At 42.4% G+C, this 12794-nt stretch overlaps 1 protein-coding gene across 3 annotated transcripts in view; it reads left to right on the top strand.

The window, feature by feature from the left end:
* GRID1 (glutamate ionotropic receptor delta type subunit 1) overlaps positions 1 to 12794 on the top strand; it is a 1530549-nt gene that overhangs the window by 204646 nt on the left and 1313109 nt on the right. The window lies entirely within an intron of this gene.

The following is a 12794-nucleotide window of genomic DNA, read 5'->3' as shown; positions in this document are numbered from 1 at the left end:
GCATTCTTCTTGTGATGGGCGACACTTATGGGCATTGATCGGCAGCACTTATGGGCACTGATAGGTGGCGCTGATAGGCGGCACTGATGATCAGGGCCCTGATTATCAGTGCAGATGTCCCCACGGAGAAAAGCCGCTTATCGGCTCTTCTCTCCTTACACTGTCAGTGTGAGAGGAGAAATGCCGTTAGCCGATTGGACACAGTTGATCACATGGTAAAGAGACTACATCATAGGGTTCTTTACCATGACGGGAGATGCAGTTTGTCCAATTATTGGTTCTGACCGATAAAAAAAAAAATCTGAAATGTGAATGTCTTTACCTGCTCTGCTAAAGAATGTGTGTGTGTTTTTTTTATTTTTCTAAGACGGCGAAGAATTAGGGATGATTGCAACCACCCGTGTGACTTTTTCTTCTGGCTTTTCAGTATTGTGGGTATTTTATGGCATAACAACTCTAGTAGCAGGTTTTGTTGTTTTGTAATGACACAAGCCCGTGTCCTGTCACTGACGCTGTGATTAGAACCTTTCTGTAGAATTTGTCTGTAGCTGACTATTCTATCTGAGGGTTTGTCACTGACTTGTGAATTTTTTAGGAAATAAGGGTGACCCTGTGTTTGGTTTGATTCCCCATTACAGTTTGGGGTTCATCGGACCTCATTAGTCACAAATATAGTGATTGGTTAATAGGGATACGGGGGAAAGGGTGTGGCCCTACACATCCCCAGAGACGCCCCCTAGACATCCCCAAAGGTGCCACAAAAGTTATCATGTATGTAAAGCTACAAACAATTTCATACACTGTGGACATATATTATGAGAGATAGTCAAAGACTGTAGAAATGCAACAATGGTGATTGGAGACCTAAGCCATGCAACAAGGGGTAGTAAAATCTAACTAAAACTATTCCTAAAAAGTTCTCTTCTCCCCTCCTCATACCTACCCTGTATACCCTGTAAAAAAAAAAAAGATCTGTAAAAGATTACTTTTTAATCTGGTCCAGGCATGTGATTTGACATCTGCAGCTTCCCTCAGTGTAAGAAGTGCTCAGCAATGGCTGTGAATTCCCAGAACCATGGCATTGCTCATAGGCTTCCTTTGCCCAGCCATTGTTGGCACTCTCTCCTCTTTCCTGCAGCAGCAGCTGCTCACTGACATAGGAGGCATTGAGCTGTTGGATCACGTGACCGCTCTGGCGCAAATTAAAAATAGGTGAATACACAGATCTTTTTTATACAGGGTATCAGGATAGGTTGGAGGTTGGAAGGAATGTTTATAAGAATTGTTAGAATTAGGCTTTTCTTGTACTTTAAGTAGTTGTTGCATACCTCCCAACTTTATGAGGTGGCAATGAGGGACAACTATTAGCAAAAGTATGTATGCATAGAACACATCCCCTGCCACGTCCCCCAAAGGGCAATCAAAAAAAAAAAGGTTAGCTAAGTCCACAAGTGCTTTTTGTTACCACTACTATTCCTTTTTATTAGCTTTTGAAAGTTACAAATGCAGAAATTTATAAATTTATCAAAGGTTTGGCACTGGGAAACACTTTTTGAAAGACAAATAGTGCATTTTCTTTACAAGAATATAGCTCAGACCATAAATGAGGGACAAATGAGGAGGAAAGAGGGGCAGAGGGACTTTGTTCCAAATCAATGACAGTCCCTGGAAATCAGGGACGGTTGGAAGCTATGGTTTTGGGAAATTCTGGAGATAATTGCTATTATAACTTTTTAACAAATTAAGGCTCTCACTACGTTAAAGTAGAACTATAGGCAAAACGTTTTTTTCGTTTTGGATAGAGTAAGAGAGGGTTATAACCCCTGTCAGAGTTTTTCTATGTACCATTTGTGTCCCATTGGGGAGATTTTCCTTCACTTCTTATCCCATAGCCAAACAGAAAGTGAGAGTAAATCCCTGAAAATTAAGGGAATTCCTTGGGGACCCCCAGGTCACCAGAACTAGTGTCCCCATTGGAAGATTTCCCCTCTATTACTTTTCTGGGGACAACCCAAAATATTTTCTTTTACTTTCCCTTTCAACGATAAGAGCCGGTTCAAATTAGCGTGACTTGTCACGCGACTTGTCAGCCTGACAAGTCGCGCTCCCTCGCGGTCCATTGACCGCTACAGGACCCGTTCTAATAGGAGCGACACAAGTCGCTCCGACTTAGAAAAAGGGTCCTGTACTACTCCGGGGCGACCTCGGAGCGACTTGCATAGACTTCCATTATGTGAAGTCCCTGCAAGTCGCTCCAAAGTCGTGGTGCAATGTAATGCACAAGTCGCCCCCGAAGTAGTAAGGAGTCGTGTCGCGCTAATGTGAACCGGCTCTAATGGTGAACAGGACAAATAGAGAGGGTGAATCTCCCTAACGGGGGCACAGACAGCAATACAAACTGACAGGTGTTCCAATCCCTCTCTACTCTATTCAAAACTAAAAAAAATTGCCTTTAGTTATGCTTTAAGCTGGAAAGCTGCACAACAGGTACCAAAGGGTCACTGGCTGGGCACCAGGATTTTATTCTTTGTTTTAGAAGGACACAGCTTGTGGATAATAATCAATTTATTGGCAATGTTAAAACCATGTCTGCTCACTTTCCCAAGAGCTATACAGCATGTTTATTTTGGGCTCATTTGATAAAAGTTTTCTTTTATCAAGTGAGGTGTTAGCAAAACTCCAGCTGTAGTCATTGATGTATGACTTGTCAATTCTTGATCTAAGACGAGATAAAATGGTGCAGTAGGCATGAAATCACTAGCATGAACAGCTATTTGACATTACCCGTAGTAAAAGAATATTTTTTTTATTCTGTTCCGGTAAACCTGTGTTTGCTAAACAATTTGTCATGGATTTTTTTTTTTTTTAAATCCCCGATGGATGAAAATGAACACACAAATACTGGTTCATATAACAACTGCTGCAGTTCTATATCCCCTCTAGTGACTACATACATGATGGCTAAAATAGGGATCAGCCTCTATAGCAGTTTCTTAATGCTGGAGATCATTTCCTATGGCAGCTTTATGGCACTGATGCATGTTAATGGATTTATTGCCCTGATGCATGTGAATGGGATGGCTCTGGGGAGCTATATTCCTCCCTGTGTGTATGTGTAAGTTTATAAAAGACATCATGCATACCCAAATATGGTCTGCAAAAGAACGTATATATGTTAGCCTCGCAAATGTGAGCTTATAGGTGTGCCTACTGTTATAGGAAACTCATAAAGTGATTGGAAGATAGTATTTTTTTTTTAAATCTGCATGAGCTTATCCAGTTAAAGAAACACAGTCACTGCCTAAAAGTATATAGTCACATTCCGAGCTATAATAATAGAAGAGAAGCTTTAACCAGTTCTGGATCAGAAGAATTTGCCCCCTTAATGACCAGGCCATTTTTTGCAATTCGGCACTGCGTTACTTTAACAGACAATTGCGTGGTCGTGCGACAATGTACCTAAATAATATTGATGTCCCACTAATAGAGCTTTTTTTTGGTGGTATTTTCGTCACCTGAGCGATTTTTTTTTTTCTTTTTTTTTTCTGCACTATAAATTAAAAAAAGAGTGACAATTCTGAAAAAAAAAAAAAAAAAATATTTTTCACTTTGGCCTCTTTTACACGGGCGTTCCGTATGTCCGTATATCACCCCATCCGTTTGCGGATGATATACAGACATAATGCATGTTAATGGGATTGCGGATGACCATCCGCTGACATCCGATTTGCGTCCTTTCAGTTCTGTTCCGTTTTTTGGAACGGAGCAGAACCCTATCTTTCTTCCGTTTAAAAAACGGAAAGGATGCAAAATCGGATGTCAGCGGTGTCATGCGCTGACATCCGTAATTCCATAGACTTACATTATGTCCATATATCATCCACAAACGGATGGGATGATATGCGGACATACGGACAGGATGACACCCTCTTTCACACGGGCATTCCGTATGTCCGTATATCACCCCATCCGTTTGCGGATGATATACAGACATAATGCATGTCAATGGGATTGCGGATGACCATCTGCTGACATCCGATTTGCGTCCTTTCAGTTCTGTTCCGTTTTTTGGAACAGAACAGAACCCTATTTTTCTTCCGTTTAAAAAACGGAAAGGATGCAAAATCGGATGTCAGCGGTGTCATCCGTTGACATCCGCAATCCCATAGACTTACATTATGTCCATATATCATCCGCAAACGGATGGAATGATATGCGGACATACGGACCGGATGACACAAGTGTCATCCGTGTCCGTAAAAAAAAAAAAAGTGCCGGAGCGGATCAAAATACGGTCCGCTCCGTGTGAAAGGGGCCTTTCTGCTATATAACATTCCCTCCCAATAAAAATAAAAATCATTTTTTTCATCCTTTTAGGCCAATTTGTATTCTGCTACATATTTTTGATAAAACAAAAATTGCAATAAGCATATTTTAATTGGTTAAGATTTATGTCATTTTTATGTTTTATTATTTTTTTTTACTAGTAATGGCGGCGATCTGTGATTTTTAGCAGGACAGGCGACATTGCAGTGGACAGATCGGATCCTTAACTGACATTTTTGATACTTTTTGATACTTTTTGGGGGACCAGTGACATTACTACAGTAATCAGTGCTAAAAATATGGACTGTTACTGTAATAATGACACTGGCAGGGAAGGGGTTAACCCAGGGGGATCAAAGGGTTAAATGTGAGCCTAGGCGAGTGTTTTCTAACTGTATGGGGGATGGGCTTGTGAAATGAACATAGAGACCTGTGATCCTAAATAGGAGGAACACAGGTGCTCTGTGATCAATTCAGAGAGAACAACGGTCTGCCGTGTTTACAACAGCTGACAGTCCTTCTCTCTCAGTGAGGAGCGATCGCTGGTGCCTGGCGACAATCGCAGCCACCGGCCCCATGGATTGGTATCCCCACCGCCTAGAGGGGGCGGGCGCTCCCGCGAACCGCCGTACAGGTACAACGATTCATGCAGCTGAGCCAGCCTGCCGCAGTATATATGCAGCAGGTGGTCGGCAGGTGGATAAAGAAACCTAGTTACTGCCTAAATGTATATAGTCACGTTCTGTGCTATAGAAATGGAAGAGAAGCTTTAAAGTTTGTCCCTTTATTTTTATCATGTTCTGCCATTATTTTTTAGCACAGTAATTTTCCTGCGCTCGAGTGGTATGTGACAAAGGGTAAATGATCTTGTGTGGTCTTTGTAGGCACCACCTTAGGCCTTGCCGCCCCTTCAAGAGGACCAAGGGTATCCGAATACACTGAAAGACAAAAACAAGAGAAGGGCGCACCAACCTTGTGCATTACCACTAAAAAGGTTTATTAAAATCTGAAAAAGCAACATACATTATACTCACAAACAAATGATGGTTGCACACATGTAAAGACAATGGAACCGATCGCCTCCAAAACAGCCAGGACATTCCTGTGGTGCTGGATGATGTGCTGGTATCTGCAAATGTCTGGCTGAAGTGTTTCGAGAACCCTATTCCTCAGAGCCAAAAAATGCTTTGAGTATCAAGTAGCAAAATGAGTAACATTTTCTGGCTCTAAGGAAGAGGGTCCTCCCTCGAAATGCGGCAGACAGCTATATGAGGATACCATCACGTCATCCAGTACTGTATAAATATCCGGGTGATTGGGTCCAATATCTTTACATGTGTGCAACTATCATAAGTTTGTGAGTGCAACGTATGTTGCTTTTTTTGAATTTTGATAAACCTTTTTAGTGGTAATGCACAAGGTCGGTGCGCCCTTCTCTTGTTGTTGTTTTTAAGTGTATTTGAAAACCTTTGGTTCTGAGGGGGCGGCAAGACCTAAAGTGGTGTTAGCAAAGACCACACACCTTCTTGCATACCACTCGAGCGCAGGAGAAATACGTTTTTTCTATCATGTACCCACCCCTGGCCTATGACTGGACAGTGAAACATCTGACCGCTGAATCTGTCAGTCCTTTCTCCCCCTATCAGCATGCTCCTTATCAGCACATGAACTGACTGGCTCTTTGTGCTGCTTCTCTCCCACTCTGAGCTCTGCTTTATGGGGAGTACAAATGACTGATGCCAGGTAAAATGTAGGTACTTACATGACTTGCATTATAAATATTTTGAATACATATTTGCATTTATTTATGATTTTTATATTTTATATTTCAAGAGCTCAGCTTTAAATTGGGGGACTTGTAAAGTGGTTAGAAAGGCACAAGGTTTTTTTTTTCTATGCATGAAGGTAAAAAAACCCTTGTGTTCAGGCCCCCCAGACCCCCCTATTACTTACCCGAGTTCCCTGTTGATCAAGTGATGTCCACAAGAGCCTTGCCTCTCCGGGGACTCGCGCTCCTGATTGGCTTTTGGCAGCAGGGGGAGCCATCAGCTCCTGCTGCTGTCAATCACAGCCAGTGAGCCAATCAGGAGACAGAGGGGGTGGGCCCGAAAAGTGGCTCTGTGTGTCCGTTCAGTCAGGAACAAACCTGCTTGAGTGCCCCCAGAACATGCTGCTTGCTGTGGGGGCACTCAGGAGGAGGTAGGAGTCAGGAGCGCCGGTGGGGGCCCCGAGAACAGATGGATCCTGGCTGCTCTGTGCAAAACCATTGCACAGAGCAGGTAAGTATAACATGTTTGTTATTTTTTAAAAAAAAAGCTTAGGCTTTAGTATCACTTTATTGATGAATAAGTGCTTATACTCCCATAATAAAACAACACCAGTTATTTGGTTTTCATGCCATCTGTGTGAAAACAGATGGTGAATTCTTTTTTTAACCACTTGACAAGCATATGGTTTATTATTACCATCTATTTCCTCTATTCTCCTGAATGGAAACCATTATGGTATAATAATGAGAAACATAACACTTTGAAACCAGTTAAATTATTTGAGTACACTAGATCAGGGTTTCTCAACCTTTTTTCAGTCAAGTCACCCTTAAAAATTTATGGACAGTTTCAAGGCACCCTTTCAAAAATGATGAACAAACTTAAGGCACCCTTAAAAAATTATAGCCAGTCTTGAGGCACCCCAGTCTAAAATGTAAAAATTATTCTAATAGTTTTGCATAGAAAACTAGTATTAACACACATAGGACACCCAACTTTAGAGGTGATTTATTCTTCCAAAGCAAATGTTTCTCTTACCCCTCAATTATTCTCCATCACTCAGCTAAGGTGCCCTCAAGAAGGTTGTAATGGTACCCAATGAAACCCTGTGGATTTGTGTAACTAAAAGGCAGCTTTATTCACACACCAGCTTGTATACAATTGTGGGGCAATTTTTAGGCATTTTGCCAAGGCACCTCTGAAGAAACCTCAAGCACCTGGGCACCCTGGTTGAAAAAGGCCGCACTAGATGTTTAGGCATACGATGACAAATTAAAAAAAGACCACGTCTAAATTTGGGTAGAGGCTTTATTTGAAATTCCCCTAATTCAATAGTAGATGCTGCACCATGACTAGCTAAGTTTTACAAATTATTTGTTACCCTTAATGTAGTGTGTGTTCGGGAGCTGGCATTACAACCAGTCAGTCAATTGGACGGGATGGTGGAGGAAGCCTTCAGATCTTGGTTCTAGATTTCTGTTTACTTATGATTATCTTCTGTAAAATGAAGGATATGTCTATGAACATTCATAAGAGCTGGTTCACACTAGCGTGACTTGTCAGCCTGACAAGTTGCGCTCCCTCGCGGTCCATTGACCGCTACAGGACCCGTTCTAACAAGTCGCTCTGACTTAGAAAAAGGGTCCTGTACTGTTTCGGGACGACCTCGGAGCGACTTGCATAGACTTCCATTATGTGAAGTCCCTGCAAGTCGCTCCGAAGTCGTGGTGCATGGTAATGCACAAGTCGCCCCCGAAGTAGTAAGGAGTCGTGTCGCCTCAGTGTGAACCGGCTCTAAAAACCATACAAATGAAAGAAATCAGCAAAGCCACACTCTTGAGGAGTAATGATATAGGAATGGGACAACCCAATGACAACACTATTTCAGTGGTTGGACCATAAATTACTTTGTGGTATTAATAGCAATTTTATTAGGTACAACTGTCAAGTGGCATGTCATGTCACTGCAAATTCATTCAGTTCATTGCAGGACTCATGTAGACTTGGGTAAGAGCTGTAATCATTTCAATTTCTGTTGCAACCCGCTGTTGAGTGTCATTAAAATGCTGCAGCATACTGGAATGTTGTTGGCAATGTGCATCCATTTATAGCTTTGGTCTATATATTTTTATTGGTTCCGAAATAAAATGCCTTCGAGTGATGGGATTGGAACTTGCATTTAAGTACTAGAAATATTTAGAAAAAAAAAGCCTCTGAAAAGCTAAGTGCAAGACTTGGACCTTCCATATACTGTTGCTCTTTATAAAGTGTAGAGCCAAATCTGCAGCAATGACTACCCCTCATACGTGGATAAAGCAGAACTAAACTGTATCTGAGCACCACAAACTAAAAATGCTACTAAATTTAATTTAAATATTCAAACTCCCCTATCCATCCACGTATGCTTTTTTTTTGCTTAGGATATCACTTTGAAAAACAACCCCTAGGGCAGATGATTCTTGTAGCCCTTACTCCCTGGAATTAATCTGCCCGTAGCTCAGGCTTGCACACAGGACGGTGTGCTTAACTGAGAAAGTCCCTCCTCCAAATAAAAGAAAAAGTTCCCCATGAAGACTCCTGGGATGTATAACATCATTTTGCCCTAGGCCAGAAACCAGGAAGCAACTTAAAGCGGAGTTCCACCCAAAAGTGGAACTTCCGCTTTAGGTAGTTCTAACCCCCTGATATGCCACATTTGGCATGTCATTTTTTTGGGGGGGGGAGCGGGTACCTAGTTTTCCCACTTCCGCTCGGAGTGCCGCGGCGCCCTGAGCGGAAGTTCTCCTCTCCCCCTCCCTTCCTGCAATCTTCTGGGACATGTCAGAGGTCCCAGAAGATTGCCGGCCAATCATGACGCATAGCGCAACTCGCGCATGCGCAGTGCGTACCCGGCTGTGAAGCCGACAACTGTCACACCCGGGTGCCCACACCAGTGATGCCGGCGCCACAGAGAGGGAGAAGAGCGAGGCTTCGGGCGGCCGCATCGCTGGACCGTTGGACAGGTAAGTGTGTGTTTAGGCTGGAACTCCGCTTTAAGAAATGTCTATTTCCTAAGGCTAGCCACACCAGGATTGAAATTAAAATATATTTGATTAGGTTAGATTGGAAGAGATTTTAGTTCTTAAGATATTTTGGATGCATGAATAACATTTAAACATGTTGACTTTAGAAGTTTAAGCTAACTGCAAAATTATCCTAATATAAAATAGAAGGGGTAGATGCTTGACTTTAGCACTTAGAACACATATGCAGTTAATAAAAAAACTATAAAAAAATATAAAGATCCTAAACCATGAATACATGAACTCTGTGCCTTGTCTGGAAGGCCCAGGGTATGTTCTTTTGAGTCCGTACAAGTCCAAATCCATGTGTATCAAATGAGGCAGTGGGGTAAAATTGATGCCATTTAGACTTAGTTCCAAAAACCCCCTTAATTCCCCACGTGGCATCGTGTCTAATAAGCTGACTTCTTAACAAGTGGATAAGTGCTCCTTCCACACCCCAGGTGAGATACACACTTACCAGAAGCAAGTGTTAAACAAGCAGCCTCTGCACTGGGATTCCTGCTGGTTGATCTCTTCAGCTTCTTCTAATCCCAGCCTCGGGGTCACCGTGATGCTTTCACTCCAACATTATGGGATATAGGGATGGATTGAATGTTGGAGTGAAAGCATCACAGTGACCTCGAGGCTGGGATTAGAAGAAGCAGAAGAGATCAATCCGCGAGGATCTCAGTACATAGGCTGCTTGTTTAACACTTGCTTCTGGTAAGTGTGTATTTCACCTGGTGTGTGTAAGGAGCACTGATTCACTTGTTAGGAAGAAGCTGACATGGTGCCACGTGGTGAATTAAGGGGGCTTTTGGAACTAAGTCATAAATGCCATGAATTTTACCCCACTCTCTCATCTGATACACGTTGGTTTGAACTTGTAAAAGAACACACTCTGGACCTTCCAGACAAGGCATAGAGTTCATGGTTTATGATTTTATTTTATTTTTTTTTATAGTTTTTTAACTGCATCTGTGTTGCTAAAGCCAAGTACAGTAAAGGCAAGATCACAAAAGATAGACAAGTCATTTAATGGAGATTCTTCAAGAAAGAAAGCTTGGTACAATAAATCTTTTAACTTTTTAAATATATTTAGTATACGTACCACAAACTGTACTCATAGAGGAACTAAATTCTCCTTTTAAAAACTGTGCGCAGATAGGTTCTTTATTGCAGAAGATGCAATGGGGTTGATTTACTAAAATAAAATACACTGTGGACTTTGCAAAGTGCAGTTGCACTCTTCAAGTGCAGTTGCTCAAGAGCTTAGTAAATGAGCAGGAGCTTTGCTGACTTTTATTTGTTAAAAAAGTTTGAAATATCCAATAAATGTCATTCCACTTCATGATTGTGTCCCACTTGTTGTTGATTCTTCACAAAAAATTACAGTTTTATATCTTTATGTTTGAAGCCTGAAATGTGGCAAAAGGTCGCAAAGTTCAAGGGGGCTGAATACTTTCGCAAGGCACTGTATGTCATATGTACATATGCTACAATATTGTGCCCCAAGAAAATAATTTTGTGACTCCATATGATGTCCTTTGTCATTTCTTTGAAGTGTACTCAGATGGGCATACGATAGTCTTAGTATTGCTGCTATTTTAATGTATTTTTATGTAGGTAGAGTGTGCAAATTCAATAGGATCTAAAATGCTGTGTTTAGGAGAGGTTAAAAAGTGTGTGTGTTTCTCACTAAGCATCCATTTCCTAAGGTACTGCAGGATCATAGCAGCTTGATTTATTACTTACTAAAATGGAACAAAGCTAGGCTAAAAGAACATTTGGTAGACTTGGTTTTAAGTACTCCTGGTAACATAACCTTGATAGATGAGTTTGACCCAGAATAGGACTACCGGCTCACAATCCTTTCTCAATCCCTTGCCTTTACTATTTATCCTGGAGAGAGATGTTTAATATAAGCGCTTGTTTTCTCATTTACTGCCACTAGTATTTTTTGTGAAACCTTCGGAAGAGACCTTTGCCCTATAAGATGCTTTCTTCAGTGGGTAAATGTCATAATACACACAATCTTTTTTTGGTGTGTGCACAAATTGAAGGTGCTGGAAGAGTAAAAGTCTAGCATTTGCTTTTCTATTTAGGCATCATTTATGCTTTTTTTTTTGGGAATGCCCGGCTATTCAGGTAAATACATATTCGCCAGCACACCAAGGATCTTGCAAAAGCAGTCCAAAAAACTTTATTCCAGATACGATCACATCAAAAAATAGTGCAACGTTTCGGAGCCGCACAGGACCCCTTCGTCAGGCATGGCTCCGAAACGTTGGACTAATTTTTGCAAGATCCTTGGTGTGCTGGCGAATATGTATTTACTTGTAACTAATCCAGTTGCCAACTGGTGATCGCTTCAGCACCCAATACACACAAGCCTACAAACCAGGAAGGTGTGTGATAGGAATATGAACTACCGTATTTTTCGCCGTATAAGACGCACCGTCATATAAGACGCACCCAATTTTAAAGGAGGAAAATCTAGAAAAAAAAGATTCTGAACCAAATACTGCAGTAAAATATTTTATATCAACAGGTGATGGTATAGGCATGGCATAGGCATGGTACAGGCATGGCACAGGTGTGGGTACAGGCATGGCACAGGTGAGGGTACAGGCATGGCACAGGTGAGGGTATAGGCATGGCACAGGTGGTGGTTTAGGCATGGCACAGGTGGTGGTTTAGGCATGGCACAGGTGGTGGTTTAGGCATGGTTTAGGCATGGCACAGGTGGTGGTTTAGGCATGGCACAGGTGGTGGTTTAGGCATGGCACAAGTGGTGGTTTAAGCATGGCACAGGTGGTGGTTTAGGCATGGCACAGGTGGTGTTTTAGGCATGGCACAGGTGGTGGTTTAGGCATGGCACAGGTGGTGGTTTAGGCATGGCACAGGTGGTGGTTTAGGCATGGCACAGGTTGGGGTTTAGGCATGGCACAGGTGGTGGTTTAGGCATGGCACAGGTGGTGGTTTAAGCATGGCACAGGTGGTCCTCTTCTGTCTCGGCGGCTCTTTCGGCGTCCTCTCTCGGCGGCTATTTCGGCGGCTCTCTCGGTCCGGCGGGAAGGAGATTGGGGCGGTGACAGTGCGTGACTGACACACGCACCGGCACCGCCCCCATTGGCACCGCCCCCACAGGACTCAGCACAGGCAGCAGGAAAAATGTTCATTTGCCGTATAAGACGCACCAACTTTTCCCCCCCAGTTTTGGGGAAGAAAAAGTGCGTCTTATACGGCGAAAAATACGGTATATGCCCGGCTATTCAGACATATTGGACGGAGGTCCTTCAATGTGCCCAAGATCTTACCAACATTCAACTCCAACGTTCAGTAAAACATTGTCTAATGGGTTTAGTAAATGATTTAGCCCCCACCAAGGCTATTCGTACTCTCCTTACCCTTCAATTTTGCTATGCAAGGAAACTTATAATATTATCCTGGAAAATAACTGCTGTTCCAACAGTAGGAGCATGGAAAGCTTTACCCACTTTAAGACCGGAAGGATTTGCTCCCTTAATGACCAGGCCCAATTTTGCGATTCGGCACTGCGTTACTTTAACAGACAATTGTGCGGTTGTGCGTACATCTGTCCTTTTTTAACCCCACAAACAGAGCTTTCTTTTGGTGGTATTTGATCACCTCT

The sequence above is a fragment of the Pelophylax lessonae genome (assembly GCF_965119305.1).
Source record: "Pelophylax lessonae genome assembly, chromosome: 9".
Lineage (NCBI taxonomy): Eukaryota > Metazoa > Chordata > Amphibia > Anura > Ranidae > Pelophylax > Pelophylax lessonae.
Note: the sequence above shows the minus strand (reverse complement) of the source record. Positions and strands in the feature narration are given on the sequence as shown.